At 41.7% G+C, this 21,402-nt stretch overlaps 1 pseudogene; it reads right to left on the bottom strand.

Moving 5' to 3' along the window:
* Positions 1 to 5,830: 5,830 nt before the first annotated feature.
* Positions 5,831 to 6,189, bottom strand: LOC101358913 (gamma-aminobutyric acid receptor-associated protein-like 2 pseudogene; annotated as a pseudogene).
* Between the last annotated feature and the right edge of the window lie 15,213 nt (positions 6,190 to 21,402).

The following is a 21,402-nucleotide window of genomic DNA, read 5'->3' as shown; positions in this document are numbered from 1 at the left end:
AAAGAGCACAGTACTTACGAGTGATGTTTATTTTATGAGCTAATCTGTTATTTAACTGAAAGGTGACCTCCAGGAGTGGTTTCAGTTACAAGTTTAAAGGATGTCTTTGGGCTACAGTCTCAGGGTTCCTCTGCTCTCTCTACCAGGCCAGTAAGTCTGGACTTCTTTAAGAATTTGAGTTTTGTTCTACATTTTTTTCCCATTTTACCCAGGACCATCTATTGTGTCCCTGATCAGAACGGTCAGTAGTGCTAGCCAGGTGCCATCTATTTCTGGTCTCAGGATAGATGAGGCCGTGGTTCATGTGGACTATTAGTCCCGTAGAGTAGTTTGTTCTTTGAATGTTTGATTTCCTTCGATCTTTTTTGCTCCAGCGAGTAGAGACCAATAGTCGTTATGTTACATGGCTGCTCACAAACTTATAAGACCCCAGACGCTACTCACCAGACTAGGATGTAGAACATAAACTTTATGAACTATGTTATGCCAATTGACCGAGTTGTCCCACGAGACTATGGTCCTAAGCCTTCAAACCCCATAAACCCATCCGATGAGGTGTTTGGTTATGTCTAGGAAGTATCTGTAACTGTGCCCCCTATGTGCTTTATTATATAAATAAATATATATGCAGCACAAAGATATATATAGCTGTCTACAGATATACCTATATGTGCACAGGTATGTACACACACCTTTCTATACACATATATGCATACTTACCTACCTGTGTAACCACACGTATATTTTTTGGTTGATATTACCATTGTTGCAAAATTGTATATGTTATAGTATTTACCAAAAACATCCCTTATTCTTGGGTACTTATTAGGGTCATCATTTACCTTGGTCAAGTTGTGCAGACTTCACCTGCATTCAGTATTGCCTTTCCCATCCCAAGAAATAACAAGTGTCTACTATCTAGAGAGTGATTCCCCTTCCCTCCCCCTCCCATCCCTGGTAACCACCAAAGAACGCTGTCTTCTGTATGTATACCTATTCTTTTCTTTTTATAAAAGTGAGATCATACAGTATTTGTCCTTTGGTGATTGACTTGTTTCACTTAGCATAATGTCTTCCAGATTCATCCATGTTATGTTTCGAGAACTCATCGTTATTCTTTATTGCTACATAATATTCCATTGTATATATGTTCCACAATTTGTTTACTCATTCATCCGTTCATGGGCACTTACTATATTTTTATGCAAATAACGCTCACCTTCTACGTTTGTTTGTCAACCACACCCTCCCCCAAGGTGTTTGCGTAAGCATGCTATGCTAATTTGTGTGTGTGTGTGATGATTTTATCATGCCTAGAATAGTGCATCTACCCCCAACAGCTGCCCGGCCAACCATGGTTGATAATGGTCCAGGAAGGGGACTTGGGGAAAGAGAATGGGATATGGTTTCCATTCTGATCATGTTCTAGGTGTGTCATTCTTATGTTCCATGTCCCTTGTCATTCTCTTCCACAATAAGTCACATCTCTGATCAATCTAAGGAGTTAGTAGAACAAGTATTCCCATCTGAGTACTTTCTTGTGGAACTGTCTATTTCCCTTTTCTCCTCATTTATAGAATCACAGGGTTTTAGAGATGGAAGGGGCCTTTGCAGCCACTCAGTCCAATCTCTTACTCCATCAGTGAAGAAAGCATGGCCCAGAGTGGTTAAGGACTAGTCCTACCTAGCACTACCTGGAATGTGGACTCAGTTCTCCTGATTCCTGACACTCCCTCAGACAAGGCTTTACCAGGAAGATAACTGTGCCATTTCCTTGGACATAGTAACAACATGAGCTATTAGGAAACCTGACACACCCGTTACCTGCCTACACCTCATTCTGTCCCAACCAGGAAAGGATTAAGCTTAGCGTCTCTCCAACTATCTTCAAACAACAGATGTGTAACTTTTTTTTTTTTTTGGTTAGTCATTTATTATCATTTTTTTCCCTCATTCAAAAATTTATACACAAATTGTTTTTTGACATTGGTTGCAATCCCCACAATGTGTCAGCATTCTCCCCCTTTCCCTTTATACCCCAGGTTCCCTGTGTCCATTCATCCAGGTTTCCTGTCCCTCCTGCCTTCTTGTCTTTGCTTTCAGGCAGGTGTTGCCCATTTGGTCTTGTATACTTGATTAAACTAAGAAGCATATTCCTTACATGTGTTATTGTTTGTTTTATAGGCCTGTCTAATCTTTGGTTGAGAAGTGGACTTCGGGAGTGGCTTCAATTCTGAGTTAGCAGTGTGTCTGGGGGCCATAGTCTTGGGAGTTCCTCCAGTCTCTGTCAGACCAGTAAGCCTGGTCTCTTTTTTTTTGTGTGTGAATTTGAATTTTGTTCTACATTTTTCTCCCACTCTGTCCAGGACCCTCTATTGTCATCCCTGTCAGAGCAATCGGTGGTGGTAGCCAGGCATCATCTAATTCTTCTGAGCTCAGGCTGGTGGAGGCTGTGGTTCATGTGGTCCATTAGTCCTTTGGGCTAATATTTTCCTTGTGTCTTTGGTTTTCTTCATTCTTCTATGCTGTGGACAGGATGGGACCAATAGACATATCTTGGATGGCTGCTCACAAGCTTTTAAGACCCCAGACACTACTTATCAAAGTAGAATGTAGAACATTTTCTTTATTAATTACATTATGCTGATTGACCTAGATGTCCCCCACAACCATAGCTCCCAGCACTCAGCCCCAGTGACTCAGTCCCTCGAGGTGTTTGCATGTGTCTAGGAAACTTCTACGGCTTTATCTTGGTCAAGTTGTGCTGACTTCTACATTGTGTGTTGTCTTTCCCTTAACCAGAGTTAACACTTGTGTACTATCTAGTTAGTGATTTCCCTTCCCCACTTCTCCCCTCCTTCATTACTGTCAAAAATTGTTTTTTTTTCTGTGTGTAAACCTTTTCTTGGGTTTTTATAATAGTGGTGTCATACAATATTTGTCCTTTTGTGATTGACTGGAGCCCTGGTGGCGCAGTGGTTAAGAGTTCAGCTGCTAACCAAAAAGTCAGCAGTTCGAATCCACCAGCTGACCCTTGGAAACTTTATGGGGCAGTTCTACCCTGCCCCATAGGGTCACTATGAGTCAGAATTGACTCCACGGCAACGGGTTTGGTTTGGGTTTGTGATTGACTTATTTTACTCAGCATAATGCCCCCAGATTCGTCCATGTTGTAAGACGTTCTGCAGGTTCATCATTGTTCTTTATCGATGCATGGTATTCCATTGTGTGCATGTGCCATAAGTTGTTTATCCATTCATCTGTTGATGGACATCTAGGTTATTTCTATTTTTTTGTTACTGTGAATAATGCTGCAATGAACATGGGTTTGCACATATCTATTTGTGTGATGGCTCTTATTTCTCTTGGATATATTCCCAAGAGTGGGATTGCTGGATCGTATGGTATTTCTGTTTCTAGCTTTTTAAAGAGGTGACATATTGTTTTTCATAGTGGTGGTACCATTTTACATTCCCACCAGCAGTGCGTAAGAGCTCCAATCTCCCCACAACCTCGCCAATATTTGTTAGAAACTGTTTTTTTGATTAGTGCAAGTAATGTCAGGGTGAGATGGTATCTCATTGTAGTTTTGATTTGCATTTCTCTAGTGGCTAATGAGCGCGAGTACTTCCTCATGTATCTCTTGGCTGCCTGAATGTCTTCTTTGGTGAAGCATCTGTTTGTATCCTTTGCCCATTTTTAAATGGAATTGTCTTTTTGTTGTTGAGGTGTTGAAATAATCTATAGATGTTAGAGATTAGACCCTTGTCGGATATGTCATAGCCAAAAATTTTTCCCAGTCTGTAGGTTCTCTTTTTACTCTTTTGGTGAAGTCTTTGATGAGCATAAGTGTTTAATTTTTAGGAGCTCCCAGTTACCTAGTGTATCTTCCAGTGTTTGTACACTGTTAGTTTTGGTATGTATTCTATTTATGCCATGTACTAGGGCCCCTAGCTTTGTCGCTATTTTTTTTCATTTTAGGTTTTATATTTATTTTGATCCATTTTGAGTTAGTTTTTGTGCATGGTGTGAAGTATGGGTTCTGTTTTCATGTTTTTACAGATGGACGTCTAATTTTGCTACGCTAATTTTTTTCACAGCAACATGTTTTAAAAAATGGCACAGTGCACTTACGAAAATACCTCATGGGGGGAGGGTGTGGTTGCAAACAATCGTAGAAGGTGCGTGTTATTTGTGTAAAAATACAGTAGGTTGTTTTCATCTTTTTTGCCGTTGTGTGACTACCCTTATTCTTGTCATTTCACACATCCACCAATTTTTTTTTTTTTTCTCAGAGAATGTGGTTATAGATTCTGTGGACAAAGTTGGAGAGACAGGTTCCTGGAGAAACAGGGCCTTGAATGTCAGGGTAAAGAGTTTTTTTAGGGCTCAGTACATAGCAGGAAGCCTCTAAAATGCTCTAGATCACTCTGTCTGCATGGAAGGGAAGGACTGGAAGAGACAGGAGGAGGCAGTGAGACTAGGGAAGAAGGTGTTGCAATATTCCAGGTGAGGGATTATGTCCTGAACTGGGACACTGGGTGTGGAAATGCAGAGGAGAGGAAGTTATCAGAGACTGTATCATTGCCCCATTCTCTGAAGTCAGTATTAGCCTGCTGCGCTGATAGTTCTTGCCAGTGTCTTCACTGTCTTGCTCCATATCCTCTTCTAGATGGTCTTACAAGGATATGTCTTCCTAAATCAATGCCCTAGACATATCATTTATCCCAGGCTCAGGCTTCCTATCAAAGTTTGGCCCTCCTATGTCCCATTCTTTCAAAGATCTGCTAAGAGAGAGCTAACTAGCCTCATGAGTCAGTCTGTGCACTGTATTAACAGGTCATGTGTATGCACATAACCCTATTTGGAAACAGTAGGCATTTTAACAGGAGCCTTCTGCATTCAATGTCTTAGTTCAAAAGAGTGCCTGAGAGCGAAATTTCAAGCAGCATGGCAGGCCCATATTTGGGGGTGACCAAGTGTGGAAGGTAGAAGTCTTCTGAAGTCCCCCAAATCGAATCAGATAAACAGCTCACTGTAATAACCAGTAAAATCAGCTTCCTTTGCCTCAGCACTCTTCTCCCTACCCCAGAGACATCTACCTCATTCACAGTGACATCACATTGACCAGGTTTTACAGCTGAGCTCTACCCTCTGCCCTGGATCCCTTACTGTAACTAGAAGGAGGTTACAGTTTGAACTTGGAACAAAGGACCATTTTGCAGATAAGAACACTAAAGGCCAGGGAGATGAAGTCACTCACCCAAGACTCTGCAACACATCCGCATCAGTCAGCCCAGAATTTTGTCTCTTCCAGCTCTAAGACTGATTTTTTTTTTTTTTTTTTTTTGCCTCTATAAGAGGAAGTCTTATTGTTAATTATTTGCCATAATAATTTCAGAAAGAGGAGCAGATTAGCTCCTCCACCATGACTGGCAGTTGGCAAAATCTAGTGAAGCAAGCTTTCTGATTGCTAAAGAGCTAATTTGGGTGCTTTTAATACTTAACCATCTTACACTTCAAACATAATCCAGAATAAATGCATCATCTCTCTCCCTTTCACTTCAATACCTTATCTACCTCACTTCAATACAGAAGTATCTTCATTAAATGGGACTTCTAAGGAAACAAGTCCCCTAGAGAGTATAGCCACGAGGACAATGTAGAAAAACAGAAATTTAAAATAGAACTCTGTATGACAATAAAGCTTACCGGTATATTAAGAAATAAGTCCAACTGTAAAGGCATTAGTAGGTCTATGTGCAGAGCGTGTGGTGTAATAACTGAAAGTGTCCAGCTATGTACAAGGCCCACAAGCAGGAACAGCTAGCTAACATTGGCCCTCACAAGCCAAGGTGTTCTTTCCACTGTAGGCCACAAACAAGAATCCATCTTCATCTTCTTCCTTCTCGTTGAGTTGTCTCATTGGCAGGCTGGACTATGGGACTGTCTTCTCCACAAACAGGAAGATTGCCTTTCCAGAAGGAAGCTGGATCTGGATGAGCCACATGAACTAAGCCACAGTGAAGTCAGAGGGGACCAGGTTCTTCTGTTTGTCAGTGTCAGCAATCTGAGAGCCTGGGACTTTTCCCACAATCATCTGAACTTGTCCGGGTATTTCTCTCAGATCTATGAGGATTACACACTTCTGTGTTCCAGCAAGTGGTCTTCCTTGAAATTCCACTTCATGGCGGCTACGAGAGAGGTCAGAACTGGCTCTGGGAGTCACAGAGCTCAGAGCACCCACCACTACAACCAAAACTGATTATTTTCATGTCTAGAGAGGAGATTCTAAGGGAGGAGATCATGGTTCATAATTCTCTGTATTCTTCACAGGAAGGAAAGCACAAAGGCTGAGAAACAAAGAAAACCCAACACAATATTGGTGAGTTAAGATTTCTTAACATAGTCTCTTTGCACCCTAGAGAGACGTTAATTTTCTCCCATTCTTATTGATGAAAATCAGAAGCAGCATGAGGCCACAAGGTTTAATCACCCTGCCGTGTTTCTTAAGGGCTGCTTTCCCCTGTCCAATCCCCCAGGAACCTATGGTCCTGCCACACTCGTCTAGACTGTTGCTGAAATCCACCAATCACTTTCTGGTCTGCAGATGTTACCTGTGACACTCTCTTCCTGGCATCTATTCCCCTTTCTTTCCCTGGCAGAGTTCTGGTCATTGTTTATAGTCCTTTCAAAGCCACCTTCTCAAGAGCCTTCTATAATTCCTCTGGACAGAAAATTTTTTAAAGAACACTAACCCAAAACCAAACCTGTTGCCATCAAGTTGATACCAACTCATGCTATGCATACCCTATGGCCCAGCAATTTCACTCCTAGGTTTACATCCAACAAAAATGCATGCATGTATGCATCAGGAGTCAAGTGCAATGTTTATAGCAGCCATTACTTGTATAAGCCCCAAACCAGAAATAACCTATATGTTCATCAATAAGAGAATGGTATGTTCGTATAATGAAATATTATATGACAATGAAAGTGAAATAAACCACTGCTACACACAACATGGAGCCCTAGTGGCGCAGTGGTTAAAAGCTCAGCTGTTAACCGAAAGGTTGCCAGTTCAAATCCGCTAGTTGCTCCTTGAAAACCCTATGGGACAGTTGTACTCTGTTCTGTAGGGTCGCTATGAGGCAGAATCAGCTCGACAGCAACGGGCTGACACACAACATGGATGACTCTTACAAACATAAAGTTGAACCAAAGAAGCCAGACACAAATGAGTACCTATGTTATGATTACATTTATATAAAGATCGAAAACAGATAAAACTGATCAATGGTAATTGAAGTCAGGAGAACAGTTACCTTTAAGGGGTAATGACTGGAAGGGAGCACAGAGCAGCTTTTGGGGTGCTGACAATGTTCCGTTTTTTTAATACGTATAGTGGTTTTATGGGTGTGTTCACATCGTAAAAATTTAACAAGCTATATATACTTATGATTTGTGCACATTTTGTGCTCTTTGATTTTTAAAAAGTATTTTATAAGTAATGGGATAAGGGAGGGGAGAAAACAAAGAAATACTCGTAACAATTACAGTCCTTGTTTCTGCAACTAGTCATATAGTCATAGCTGCTATTTAGAACTACCTTCTTTCACCACCCTTTCTGTATTCCCTTTGCCCTCAGCAAGCACCTCAACTGGTGGTGATTTCTCCTTGCTGCTTATAGTAAAATGCAAGAAGAAAGAGATGGGCTTAAAAATGAACTGTGCAAAATGAAAACAGAACTTAAAGATTTGGAAAATTCTGTTGTACAAACTCAGGACATGTGTTCTAGAATTTTTACCAAGGATGTGGCTATACAGTCTTTTGATAAAGAGATTAAGCCTGCGACTGATGGATTTAACCAACTACCACAGCAGAAAACCCATCAGACTGAAGGAGACAGAGATAAGACTAAAGGAAGGAAAGCTGTCTGTCTCTTCAAATTCTACAGGCAGGAAACAGGCCAAAGGAGCTACGTCTGTTGTCTCCAAGAAAAGGACCATCCGTGGAGCAGCTAGAAGATCAGCAACTGTTAGAAGGAACACAGGAAACAGAGATGACTCAGTTCCAAACGGTAGAGCCACAGCCTCCTGGATTTCAAAGGGTGGAGCCATGGCCTCCTAGATTTCAAAGGTCAGATCTCTACCAACTAGGTTCCAGAGTGTGGGGCTGCCATTCAGGTTAGCCAAGAGGATGAGTCCACTGACCAAAGCTGAGGGGACGGGGCTGCCATGCCCAAGGAACAGAGGAACAGAGCCTACTGGGGCTGAGGTGGTGGGGTCACCACTGAAATGGACTAGAAGAACAGGGCCACCCAAAGCCAAGGGGGCGAGGTTTCCATACCAGTGAGCCTGGAAGGTGGAGCTTCCACCCAGAGCTGAGAGGCCTACACCCAAAATCAGAAGAGCATGGCCAACATCCAGAATCTGGAGGGTGGAGCCATTGCCCAGATGATCTCAAAGAACAGAGAATTGTTTTCACGCCTTGAGAGCTAATGTAACGTTATGTCCATTATTCCTTTTTTTCCTTAGTTTCTTCCATTTGTAATGAAAATGTCTACCTTGTGCCTGTTCTACCATTATACTTTGGAAGCAGATAACTTGTATTCTAGATTTCTACAGGTTCACAATAAATAGGAATTTTGCCCCGGGATGGAATATGCCTAAAGTCTCACCCATATTTGATTTAGATGATTTAAAAGATGAGATTTTGGATTTGGAGTTGATTTAAGACTTTTGGAATGATATGATAGGTATCTGGGAAGGAAAGGAATTTTTAGAGACCAAAGAGTATAATGTTATGGATTGAATTGTGTCCCCAAAAAATATGTGTTGTAAATCCTAAACCCTATACCTGTAATTATAATCCCATTTGGGAATGGGTTTTCTTTGTTATGTTAATGAGGCAGTATTAGTGTAGTGGGTGTCTTAAATCAATCTCTTTTGAGACATAAGGAGATTAAACGAGCAAGAGAGAGAAGCAGAGATGGGGAAGATTGATGCCATGCCACATGAGATCTCCAAGGAAGCAAGAAACAGAAGCTGAAAAGAGACAAGGACCTTCCCCCAGAGCCAACAGAGAAAGAAAGCCTTCCCCTAGAGATGGTGCCCTGAATTTGGGCTTCTAGCCTCATAAACTGAGAAAATAAATTTCTGTTTGTTAAAGCCACCCACTTGTGGTATTTATGTTATAGCAGCACTAGATAACTAAGACACATACTATATAATTAATTTTAATATACAATATATATTGTAAAATATGTATTATGTTTTATATATGTGTATATATAGGGAGAGAGAGAGAGAGGCAAACAAAGCAAATGTGGCAAAATATCACAGGGGTGAACCTAAGTGAAAGGTATATGGGAATACATTGTAACCATTTTGTAACTTTTCTATAAGTTAAATTTTTTCATAATAAAACATTTAATAAAATAAATCAAAATGTAGTTGTCACAACTATATTATTGTTTGAAAAAATAAAATTCAAGAGAAAAAAATACCGTAAATGATAAAGATATTATATACCAGTAAAAGGAACAATAGATCAAACAGATATAGTTATTATGGCTGAAGAGATACAGTAAAAGAAACAACAAAGGAATTTAAATGGTACACTAAGAAAGAGCTATTTAACACAAAAAGGAGGCAGTAACGGAGGAATAAACAAACTCCTTGCTGTTGAGTCGATTCCAACTCATAGTGACCCTATAGGACAGAGTAGAACTGCCCTATAGGGTTTCCAAGGAGTGGCTGGTGGATTCAAACTGCCGACCTTTTGGTTAGCAGCCAAGCTCTTAAACACTGCGCCATCAGGGCTCCAATTGAGAAACAGAGGAACAAAAAAGACAAGGCATATCAAAAATAGAAAAATGGTAGACATAAATCCTATCTTATCAGTGATTACATTAAATGTAAGTGGGTTAAACACTCCAACTAAAAGGCAGAGATTGGCAGAATGGTTTAAAAAAAAAAAAAAGCATGATCTAGGTATATGCTATCAACAGAAGACACACTTTAGATTCAAAGGCACAAATAGGTTGAAGGTAAAAGAATTGAAAAAGCTATGCCACGCAAACAGTAACCAAAAGAGAGCTGGAGTGGCTATACTAATATCAGACAAAGTAGAATCTAAGACAAAATTATTGCCAGAGACAAAGAAGGACATTTTATAATGATGAAAGGGTCTATCCATCAAGAAGATACATTAATTATTAACATATATGTACCTAACAACAGAGTTCCAAAATCCATGAGGCAAAACCTGACAGAACTGAAGGGAGAAATAGACAATTCAAAAATAATAGTTGGTTACTTAAATATTCTAATGATTTATATTCTACTGGGTTTTCTAAACAAACAAATATGTTTATCAATAAACTTATACAATGTATAAAAAAAAAGATATAGCTGTTATGAACATGTATACACTTAACAATACAACTAACCAAACAAACAAAACACCACTGTAGAGTGGAATTAACTAAGAATACACAAGACGGCTTTGCAGTCAATTATAGACTTTAATAAAGAACTTAAAATATGATACAAAAGGGGGGTATCCATGCTCTTAGATGACATATCAATATTATACAGAAGTCAACTTTCCAAATAGATTTATAAATTTAATTCAATCCCAATCAAAATTTTAGTTGGAGTTTTTAGAATAATTTATCAATTTATCCTAAAATTTATGTGGAAGAAAGAAAGATCCTTGAATAAGTAAATCAACTTTGAAAATGGAAAGCATGGAGGGAGGATTTACTCTACCAAAAATTAAGGCATACTGACAGAGGACTGGGCAGCATTTTGTTCTGTTGTACATAGGGTCACTATGAGTCGGAATGGACTTGACGGCCTCTAAAAACTGAAACGTTTTAATAAAAGTAGCACAAAAGCAGAGCAATAAACCAATGAAACAGAATAAAGCACTCAGTGACAGGCCCTTGTATCTATGATGACTTAATATAAGATAATTTGGCATCACTAATAAATAATCCAAGAAGCTGGACTATATGAAGAAGAACGTGGCATCAGGACTGGAGGAAGATGCATTAACAACCTGCGAGACGCAGATAACATAGCCTTGCTTGCTGAAAGTGAAGAGGACTTGAAAAACTTACTGATGAAGATGAAAGACTATAGTCTTCAATAGGGATAGCACCTCAACATAAAGAAAACAAAAATCCTCACAACTGGACCGGTAAGCAACATCATGATAAACAGAGAAAAGATTGAAGTTGTCAAGGATTTCATCTTACTTGGATCCACAATCAACATCCATGGAAGCAGCAGTCAAAAAATCAGACGCTGTATTGCGTTGGGCAAATATGCTGCAAAAGACCTCTTTAAAGTGTTGAAAAGCAAAGATGTCACTATGAGGACTAAGGTGCACCTAACCCAAGCCATGGTATTTTCAATCACTTCATATGCATGTGAAAGCTGGACAATGAATAAGGAAGACCGAAGAACTGATGCCTTTGAATTATGGTGGTGGCGAAGAATATTGAATATACCATGGACTGCCAGAAGAACAAACAAATCTGTCTTGGAAGAAGTACAGCCAGATTGCTCCTTAGAAGCCCAGGATAGCAGGACTTTGTCTCACGTACTTTGGACATATTATCGGGAGGGACCAGTCTCTAGAGAAGGACATCATGAGGGTCAGCACAAAAGAGGAAGACCCTCAACAAGATGGATTGACACAGTGGCTGCAACCATGGGCTCAAGCACAACGTCGATTGTGAGGATGGTGCAGGACTGGGCAGTGTTTTGTTCTGTTGTGCATAGAGTTGCTATGAGCTGGAACCGACCTGGTGGCACCTAACAACAACATATGGAGAATAACAAAACCAAACAATTCCATTCCAAAAATACACTGGCAATTTACAAAAGGAAAACAGAAAAGGTAAACAAGTATACTTTGTTAAACTCATTAGTAATCAGAGAAAAAGAAACCAAAACAACAAAATGGCAGTTTCCCACACTAGAGAGCTGAATAATCCAAGTGTTGGATTGGGTGTGGGTGTTATATAAAGGAGCCCTCATGCACCGCTGTGGGAGTATAGACTGGTACAGCCAATCTCTGGAACAATCTGGAAATTCTTAATCTAGGTTTCTTAACCTAATTCTTAAATTAGGTAAATCCAGTATATGACCCAGCATTTATTTACACCTTGAGTATATATCCCAAAGATATTCTCAATGGTGCCCGGCTACCACCACTGACTGCTCTGTTTTTTTGTTTGTTTTTTATGGGGCAATGATCATCAATAGCTGATGACATCACAAAAGAGAGAGAACCAGGTTTACATATTTCCTAATGATATTACCTATGACGTGCTCTTGTCAAAACAAAACAAAACAAAACCCTGATCTGATCAAACCTTCCTGTAGCTCTACCTACCTATTTACAGGGAATATAAGCGACAAAAGAACATGTTAACCAGCACTTGATGTTGTTGTTGTTGTGTGCCCTCGAATCGATTCCGAATCTAAAGAATCATATATGACAGTAGAATTGCCCCACAGGGTTTCCTAGCCTGTAATCTTTACTGAGAGCCCTGGTGGCATAGTGATTAAGCGCTTGGCTGCTTATCAAAAGGTCGGCAGTTCAAACCCAGTAACTCCATGGGACAAAAGACCTGGCAATCTTCTCCCTTAAAGAATACAGCCTGGGAAACCCTATGGAGCAGTTCTACTCTGCTCTATTGTGCCCTATATGGTCACTATGAGTCAGAATCGACTCCATGGCACACAACAACAACAATCTTTACGGGAGCAGATTGCCAGGTCTTTTCTCCTGGAGTGGCTGGTGGGTTCAAACCACCTACCTTTTGGTTAGCAGCCGAGAACTTAATCATTGTGCCACCAGGGGTCCTTTAACCAACACTAACCCATTGCCATTGAATTGATTCCAACTCATAGCGACTTTATAGGACAGAGTAGAACTGCACCATAGGGTTTCCAAGGCTGTAATCTTTATGGAAGCAGACTGCCACATCTTTCTCCTATTAACCAACAGTACAAGAATGCAATTCACAAAATTCAGAGCGTGGGAAACTCTACAAAGTCTGATTTCTTCAACAAAAATTGCAAGGAAAATAAAAGAGAGTAGAAACCTTTAGATTAGGAGAGATTTAAGAAATACAGCAAACAATCAACATATAGACCTCACTTCATTTGGACTCCAATTCAAACAAATTTTGAAAAAAAATGTTTAAGACAATCAGGGAAATGTAAACAGTGACTAGGTATTTAGTTATATCAAGGAATTATTTTTTATTTTGTGTAGGTGTGATAACGGTATTGGGTTTATTTTTTCTTTTAAAGACACAATTTGAAATATTGACAGGTAAAACAATTAGTCTGACATTTGTTTCAAAATAATCCAGAGGGTTAAAAAGTGGGTGGAGATACAGACAAACAAGACTGGCCATGGAGTGGCAATCACTGAAGCTGGGTGATGGATATATCAAGTCCGCTATATTATTCCAAGCAGCCCTGGTGGCAAAATGGTTAAGCACTTGGCTGCCAAGTGAAAGATTCACAGTTCAAACCCATCCAGCACCTCTGCAGGAGAAAGACTTGCAGATCTGCTTCTGTAAAGATTACAGCCTAGTCTTGGGGGACATCTAGCTCAACTGGCATAATAGTTTATAAAGAAAATGTTCTACATCCTACTTTGATGAGTAGCATCTGGGGTCTTAAAAGCTTGTGAGTGGCCATCTAAGACACCCCACTGGTCCCATCCCATCTGGAGCAAGGGAGAATGAAGAAAACCAAAGACACAAGGGAAAGATTATTCCAGAAGACTAATGGACCACAGCTACCACAGCCTCCACCAAACTGAGTCCAGTACAACTAGATGGTGCCCAGCTCCTACCACCGACTGTTCTGACAGGGATCACAGTAGAGAAGCCCAGATAGAGCTGGAGAAAAATGTAGAACAAAATTCTAACTCACAAAAAAGACCAGACTTACTGATCTGATGGAGATTGAAGAAACGCCAAGACTGCAGCCCCCAGACACCCTTTTAACTCAGTACTGAAGACACTTCTGAGGTTCACCTTTCAGCCAAAGATTAGACAGGCCCATAAAACAAAATGAGACTAACTGGGCACACCAGCCCAGGAGCAAGGACGAGAAGGCAGGAAGGGACAGGAAAGCTGATAATGGGGAACACAAGGTCAAGAAGGACAGAATGTTGACATGCCGTGGAGTTGACAATCAATGTCACAAAACAATATATATATATTAATTGTTTAATGAGAAACTAATTTGTTCTGTAAACCTTCACCGAAAGTCCAAAAAAAAAAAAAGAAGAAGAAGAAGATTACAGCCTAGGAAACCCTATGGGGCAGTTCAGTTCTGTCACATGGAGTCACTATGAGTCAAAAATCCACTCGACAGCACCTAACAACAACATATTATTCCACTACCCATCTGTCAGTTTGTCATATTGTGGTGGCCTGTGTGCTGCTGGAAGCTATGCCACAGGTATTTCAAATACCAGCAGGGTCATCCATGGTGGACAGGTTTCAGTGGAGATTCTAGACCAAGACAGACTAGAAAGAAAGGTCTGGTGATCTACTTCAAAAATTAGCCAACGAAAACCCTATAGATCACAGAATATGGTCTGAGACTTGGACTCACTTACTTTAGACGTGTCATTAGGAAGGATCAATCCCTGGAGAAGGGCATCATGTTTGGTGAAGTAGAGGGCCAGCAAGGGTGAGGGAGCCCGTCAGTGAGATGGATTGGCACAGTAGCTGCAAGGATGGACTTGAACATGCTGGCAATTGTGAGGATGACGCAGGACCGGGCAATGTTTCACTCTGTTGTACATAAGGTCACCATGAGTTGGAGTCAAGTTGACAGCACCTAATAACAACCATAGCTATATTAGTCTCTTTACTTCTGAAAGCTTAAAAATTTCTATAATAAAAAAAATGTATTACTGAGTATTAAAAAATGTAATAAGCAAGATGAGATTTTTAGCATGATCTCACTTTGGTATATTAAATACATATCTACACAAAGCAACACATATTTTACAAGAGCACAAATAAGATGATACACATCTAACACAGAGTAGTCATCTATAGGGGAGAGAGAAGTGGAGGTGGGGAATGGGGATAAAAGGAGTTAATTAGTTACTTAAACAAAGCAAGAGAGGCTTGTTAAAGACCAATGAAGACCATATGCCATCAACTGAGGAGTATAGTTAACTCAATCCTCTACATCTGAGTCCAGGGAAAAAGAAAACTTGGATGACAGAAAATTACGGCGATAAACAAAAAAATATTGTAATTCCACCACCCAGAAAGAAGCTCTGTTAGCATTTTGGTGTGTTTCCTCCCAATGTTTTTCCTATGGTTATACAAAATTACTTTCTCTAATTTTGGTTTAAATTCTGGATTAACCATTTTACTAGTGGTGTTATCTCGGGCGAGCCGCTTCCCCTTGTCCAGCCTTAGTTTTCTCATTCTGAAAAGTAAGAATGATAATAGCCAGCCTCTTCAGGTTGTATGATGATTAAACGAAATAATCTATGTGAAAAAATCACCTAACATATTACCGGGAACACAGAGGGTGCTCAGTAAGCTTCAGTTGCTTTTCCTTTTAGAGGTTTACTAGGTGCCCCTCACAGGGCCCCTCCCACAATGCCATGCAGGCAGCAGGCAGTCGACAAATATTTGTCAAACTGAATTGAATTAAATTATGAGAGAGCCAGATCTCACATTTGTTTCTAATCTCAAAACATCTCTCTCTCCTGCCAGGATGTAGATGCCAATAAAAGATAGGATGTTATGTACACCATGTCTTTTCTGTGTTCCGTACTCGTATGGAAACTCCTCTGGGTTTCACGTGCAGGGAAAAAAAAAAAACAAAAAACTCACTCTTTGATCACACAGTTCACATAGCAACAGTGAGGTACTCAGAGAACAACCTTCATCACTTGCAGTGTTTTCCCTGGAAGAGTTCATAGATGTGGGAATTGACAGTGCAAGAAATATTGAAAACGGCTTCCTGGCTGCTAGGAATGAGGATGTTCATTCCCCAGGGCCCAGTGTTCCCCAGGAAGTTCCTTGACTTCAGAGAGTTTTCTAGTCAGAGTTTGTTTCATATGAGCCACCTGGAAGCCACCACACATGGCAATGTGTCGCTTTCCTGAAACACCATTAGATGGCTGGGGCACAGAAGCCGGGGACCACATCTCAGTCCCAGCTTGGCTCCTCTGGGCCATGCTGGGCTCACCACAGTTCTGAGGGGGGCCTTAAATGTTTTCAGAACATGCCTGGCATTTGTTGCTAGATGAAATTATATGCTCTAGTGGTGTTTGTGAGTCTGGGGATTTTAGAAGTTTCCAGGCATACACCCTGTGGGTCTCAAGGTTTGGCTTGGCATCTGGCCAATCTGGATCCTTGCTCTTCTTCTTAGCATTAGGTCTCCAGTGCTGCTTCAAGGGGAACCCAGCAGGGAGTTTGGGTTTTGTTTTTCACACAGGTATTGGTCTTAGAGGGACTTACCAGAGAAGCACAGGGTATCAAAATGCTGGCATTTGGCAGTCACCTGTGCCTCTCCTCTCCTCTCATAGATGGGGAAGCTAAGTCCAGAGAGGTTACAAAACTTGTCCAAGGTCATGCAGCAAGGGAGTCAGCTCATGCCACACGTTTCTGGCTTTGGGGTTAGAAGGAGACAAAGGATGAGATCACGAGATCAAAGCTGAGAGGGCTGCCAAAACATCACAGACGAAGTCACAGAACCACAGAACCAAAGACCTTCTGCTCTTCCAGGCAGCTGGGGGAGGGGGACTAAGAGCTCAGACTCTGGACTTAGCAGCATCCGACTCCAATCCCCAGAGCTACTTAACTTCTCTTGCCCCTGGTTTTCCTTAGTAAAACAACCTGTCCTGTAGAGTTGTTGTGAAGATTAAATAACTCAATGTAAAAAGTGTTAAGCACAGTGCCAGGCACAATGTAAGTAAGTGCTCAACAAATATAGTTCATAGTATTGTGGAAAGAGTCCTAGACTAGTAACTTAAAGACCTAGGTGCAGGCCCCTGGCTTCCTACGGGGTGACTCTGTGTCTTTGGGGAAATCATATAGCCTCTTTGAACCTCTGTCTCCTCAACTGCAGTGTTACCAGCTGCTGTCATATTAGCTATGATTCATGGCGACCCCATGTGTGTCAGGGTAGAACTGTGCTCCACGGGGTTTTCAATGGCTGATTTTTCAGAAGTAGATCACTGGGCCTTTCTTCTGAGGTGCCTCTGAGCGGACTCCAACTGCCAACCTTTCGATTAGCAGTGAGTGTGTTAACCATTTGCACCACCCAGGGGCTCCCAACTGTAGCACAGGGGTAATACTTGTTCCGAAATGAGACAATGTGTGTGAAAGCACTTTGCAAAGTGTCAAACACAGGCCAAGGTCCAGTGCTATTATTACTATTGGAAATTATCTGGTCCATCCCCCTCATCTCAGAGGGGAAGAAAGCAAAGCCTCCTAAGTTCTTATTGGATCCTCCATCTGGCTAGTGTTTAATCTGCTTCCCCCATCTGATTTTAATCAGAGAAGTCAATTCAAGCCCATTCACCTATGCTGGCCCTCACTCACTTAGCTTCCTTCAGAGCCTGGGTCACTTGTTCTTGGAGAAAAGGCGGAAGTCCTTGCTATCAATGTGGCAGCATCAACTCACTGAGTACTGGCTCACTAGGACCCAGCTGTACCAGCTGTCTGTGCAGGTGGGTGTCCGCGGCAAGGCACAGGCCTGAGCACTGGGAAGGTGAGCTGGCATGGGTCAGGGCCACAAGGCATTACCCAGTCAATCAAATTTCTCTCTTGCCTTCTGCTATGGGTTAAATTGTGTCCCTTAAAAAGATATGTTGAAATCCTAACTTCCAATACCTGTGAATGTGAACTTATTTGGAAACAGGGTCTTTGCAAATGTAATTAGTTAGCATGGGTCATACTGGATTAGGGTGGACCCTAATCCAATATGACTGGTTTCCTTATAAAAAGAAAAGAGTCACAGACAGACAGAGGGAAGACGGCCTGTGGAGATGGAGGAACCATTTTTGCTGCCACAAGCCAAGAATGCCTGCAACTACCAGACGCTAGAAAAGACAAGGAAGGTCTTCCCCTGGAGCCTACAGAGAAAGTGGGGCCCTGCTGACACCCTGAAATCAGACTTCAAGCCTCCAGGATTGTGAGAGAATACATTTCTATTCTTTTAAGCCACCCAGTTTGTGGTACTTTTTTACTGCAGCTCTGGAAGACTAATACCTCTTCCTTCTCAAAAGTGTCAGAATGGGCCACCAAAGGAGCTCATTGGCAGCTATTGCTTCAGCCCTGCTTATATGGCTGTTAAAATCTGTTATGGATTAAATTGTGTCCTCCAAAAATGTGTGCCAGCTTGGCTTGGCTATGAGTCCCAGTATTGTGTGATTGTCCACCATTATGTTATCTGATGTGACTTTCCTATGTGTTGTAAATCCTACCTATATGATGTTAATGAGGTAGAATTAGTAGCAGTTATGTTAATGAGGCAGGACTCAATCTACAAGATTAGGATGTATCTTGAGTCAATCTCTTTTGAGATATGAAAGAGAGAAGCAAGCAGAGAGACAAGGGGACCTCATAACCACCAAGCAAAAAGAGCTGGGAGTGGTTTGTGTCCTTTGAACCTGGGGTCCTTGTGCTGAGAACCTCCTAGACCAGGGGAAGACTGATGACAAGGACATTCCCCCAGAGGCAACAGAGAGAGAAAGCCTTCCCCTGGAGCTGGCACCCTGAATTTGGACTTCTAGCCTCCTAGACTGTGAGAGAATAAATCTCTGTTTGTTAAAGCCATCCGCTTGTGGTATTTCTGTTATAGAAGCACTAGATAACTGAGACAATATCCGAGAACGTTGAAGCTGAAAGGAGGCTGGTCCAGTGCACTCATATTGTTGATAGAGAAACTAAGGCCCAGAGTAAAGAAAGACCTTCCCCAGGGATTGGAATTCTGGTTTAGAGTACTATACTCTTTCTACCATACCTTGTCATTGGAACAAATATTCTAATATGTGCAAACTGAGCTCACAAATGTTTAGCACTCCATAGTATTCTTGTTTAGAGTCTTGAATGCAGTTCAAGGTGTTACTTCCTGTGGTTGTGTGTCTTAAACCCAGACTTACAACCTTGGTGGGTTAAAGAGATTATTTTATATATCATTATTCTTTTTATATTAACTCTTAGTACACTGCTTTACAGTTTACAAAGTACTTTCCCCCTGCATTATCTTATTTAACTCTCTCAACAACCCTGTGAGCTAGATATTGTGGTTTCTATCTTGCAGATGAGGAACCTGAGATTCAGATGAAGTAAATCACTCTGCTAGTCATGGTCCAAATCCGAAGGATCTTTGTACCACACCAAAGAGGTCTCGCGAACTGGACTTCATTTGTCATTTGACAGATTGGCCACCCATGGACAGACTTATTTGTTTGGCCTCACAGTATTTTAAAACATTTTGAGCCAGCATTTAAAAATCCAGAGAGTTCTTTAAAAGTGAGGATTTCTAGGGCAGTCCCTACGTGGCACAAGTGGTTAAGTGCTCAACTACTAGCCAGAAAGTTGGTGGTTTGAACCTACCCAGAGGCACCTCTGCATACATGGGGTTGCCATGAGTTGGAATCAACTTGACGGCAACTAACAACAATGATATAAAACACATACAAAGCACCTCAGAAAAGTAAGGATTTCTAACATAACAAAAAAAAAATGTCTGGAAGCTCTGGCAACATTGGAGTCCACTCCCAGTCCTTTCTTCCCTCAGTTTAGCAGATCTTCCTTCAAGTGATCCATCTGCTTTGCTTGGTTCTCATCATCATGATTTTCACTGTTGCTTCTACTCTTAACAGAACAATGACACCCAATGTTTGTAAGTCACCTCAGAGCTGGCAACGCCTTGCCCTGGTGAGGCAGTTGGTTCTTAGTCTGGAAAGAATCTCTTCAGGGGGCACTGACTGGGGTCTTGAGGAAAGAGATGCATTGATTCATTAATGATAAATAACAAACATTTACCAAGGACAGGCGATGGCCAGGCTCTACTTGGTGAGGGTGCTCAAAGCAGAGAGAGAGTTTCTGTTTCCTTAAAGCAATCTGAACTGAGCTGAACAACAACACTGGTGTAAACTCTAGTTCCAGTGCTAACTAATTGTCACTAAGTCACATGTGACCCTGGCAAGTTGCTTCCAGTCCTAGGGATTCAGTATCCCCCTCTGAGGAAAAGGGGGCTGCACTAGACAGCTTAGAGGACTGCCCCCACTCACTCTGCCTTTCCAGGAGTCAATTCAATTGATAAAGGCCATTTCTGGGCAGACTCCCATGCTGGCTTCTCTTCTGGGAGTCATCCTGTTCAGAGAAGTGGGGAATGAATAGACTCTGCTCAGGGCTCCACTGTAATCTTCAGTGTCAATGTTTCCCTGGTCTTTAATTTTCTGTTTTTAAAAGACTGAAGGGAGTAAGCGGCAAAATGGCGCTCTAGGCAGAAGCACCACGCCGTCCCTCCACAGCAAAGATCTGAAAAGCTAAGCTGAACAGAGTATACAACAATCCTGAAACCCTAAAACATCAAATGAAGAGATAAAGAATTCAGCCAAGCACCAAATGGAGTGAGAAAACTGACAGAGAACAGAGAGCAAGGAGAGATTCATGCAGAGGTGCCCTATCAGCTAATGCAGTGCAGATCCGCCATCTTGGACTCCTATTGGAGACCAGCAAACAGGGGGTACGAGAGAGCAGCTTCACGGAGCTCCCAGCGGGAGACAAAACAACGGGTGATTTGCAATATTCGCTTTCCCACCCCCCACCCTTCTTCACCCCCACTCGGCCTCCTCTGCTTCCTGCAGCCACAAACTCTTGTCTGGGAAGCACTGGCTGCTTGGATTCCACCCACCCGAGTGCGCCGGCTCTCTGAGTGCCATTTGTTGGCTGCTGGTGTTGCTTTTTTCTGCTTCTTTTGATTTCTTCCTTACCTCTCACCACCTCCCCCTTCTTTCGCTCAAATACCTGGCTCCATACACCATCTTTGCTTCTCCCTGGGGGCTGCGGAGCTCCAGTAATTTGTGATATACGCTTTCCCACCCCCCACCCTTCACCCCAACTCGGCCTCCTCTGCTTCCCTCGGCCACAATCTCTTGTCCGGGAAGCACTGGCTGCTTGGATTCCGCCAGCCTGCACTAGCTGGCTCTCTGAGTGCCATTTGTTGGCTGCTGGTGTTGCTTTTTTTCCGCTTCTTTTGATTTCTTCCTTACCTCTCACCACCTCCCCCTTCTTTTGCTCAAATACCTGGCTCCGTGTGCCATCTTTGCTTCTTCCTGAGGGGCTGTGGAGCTCCGTTCGAGTTTGGA

This window comes from Trichechus manatus, unplaced genomic scaffold (genome assembly GCF_000243295.1).
Source record: "Trichechus manatus latirostris isolate Lorelei unplaced genomic scaffold, TriManLat1.0 scaffold00023, whole genome shotgun sequence".
Lineage (NCBI taxonomy): Eukaryota > Metazoa > Chordata > Mammalia > Sirenia > Trichechidae > Trichechus > Trichechus manatus.
This window is presented reverse-complemented; position numbering and strand designations above follow the sequence as displayed.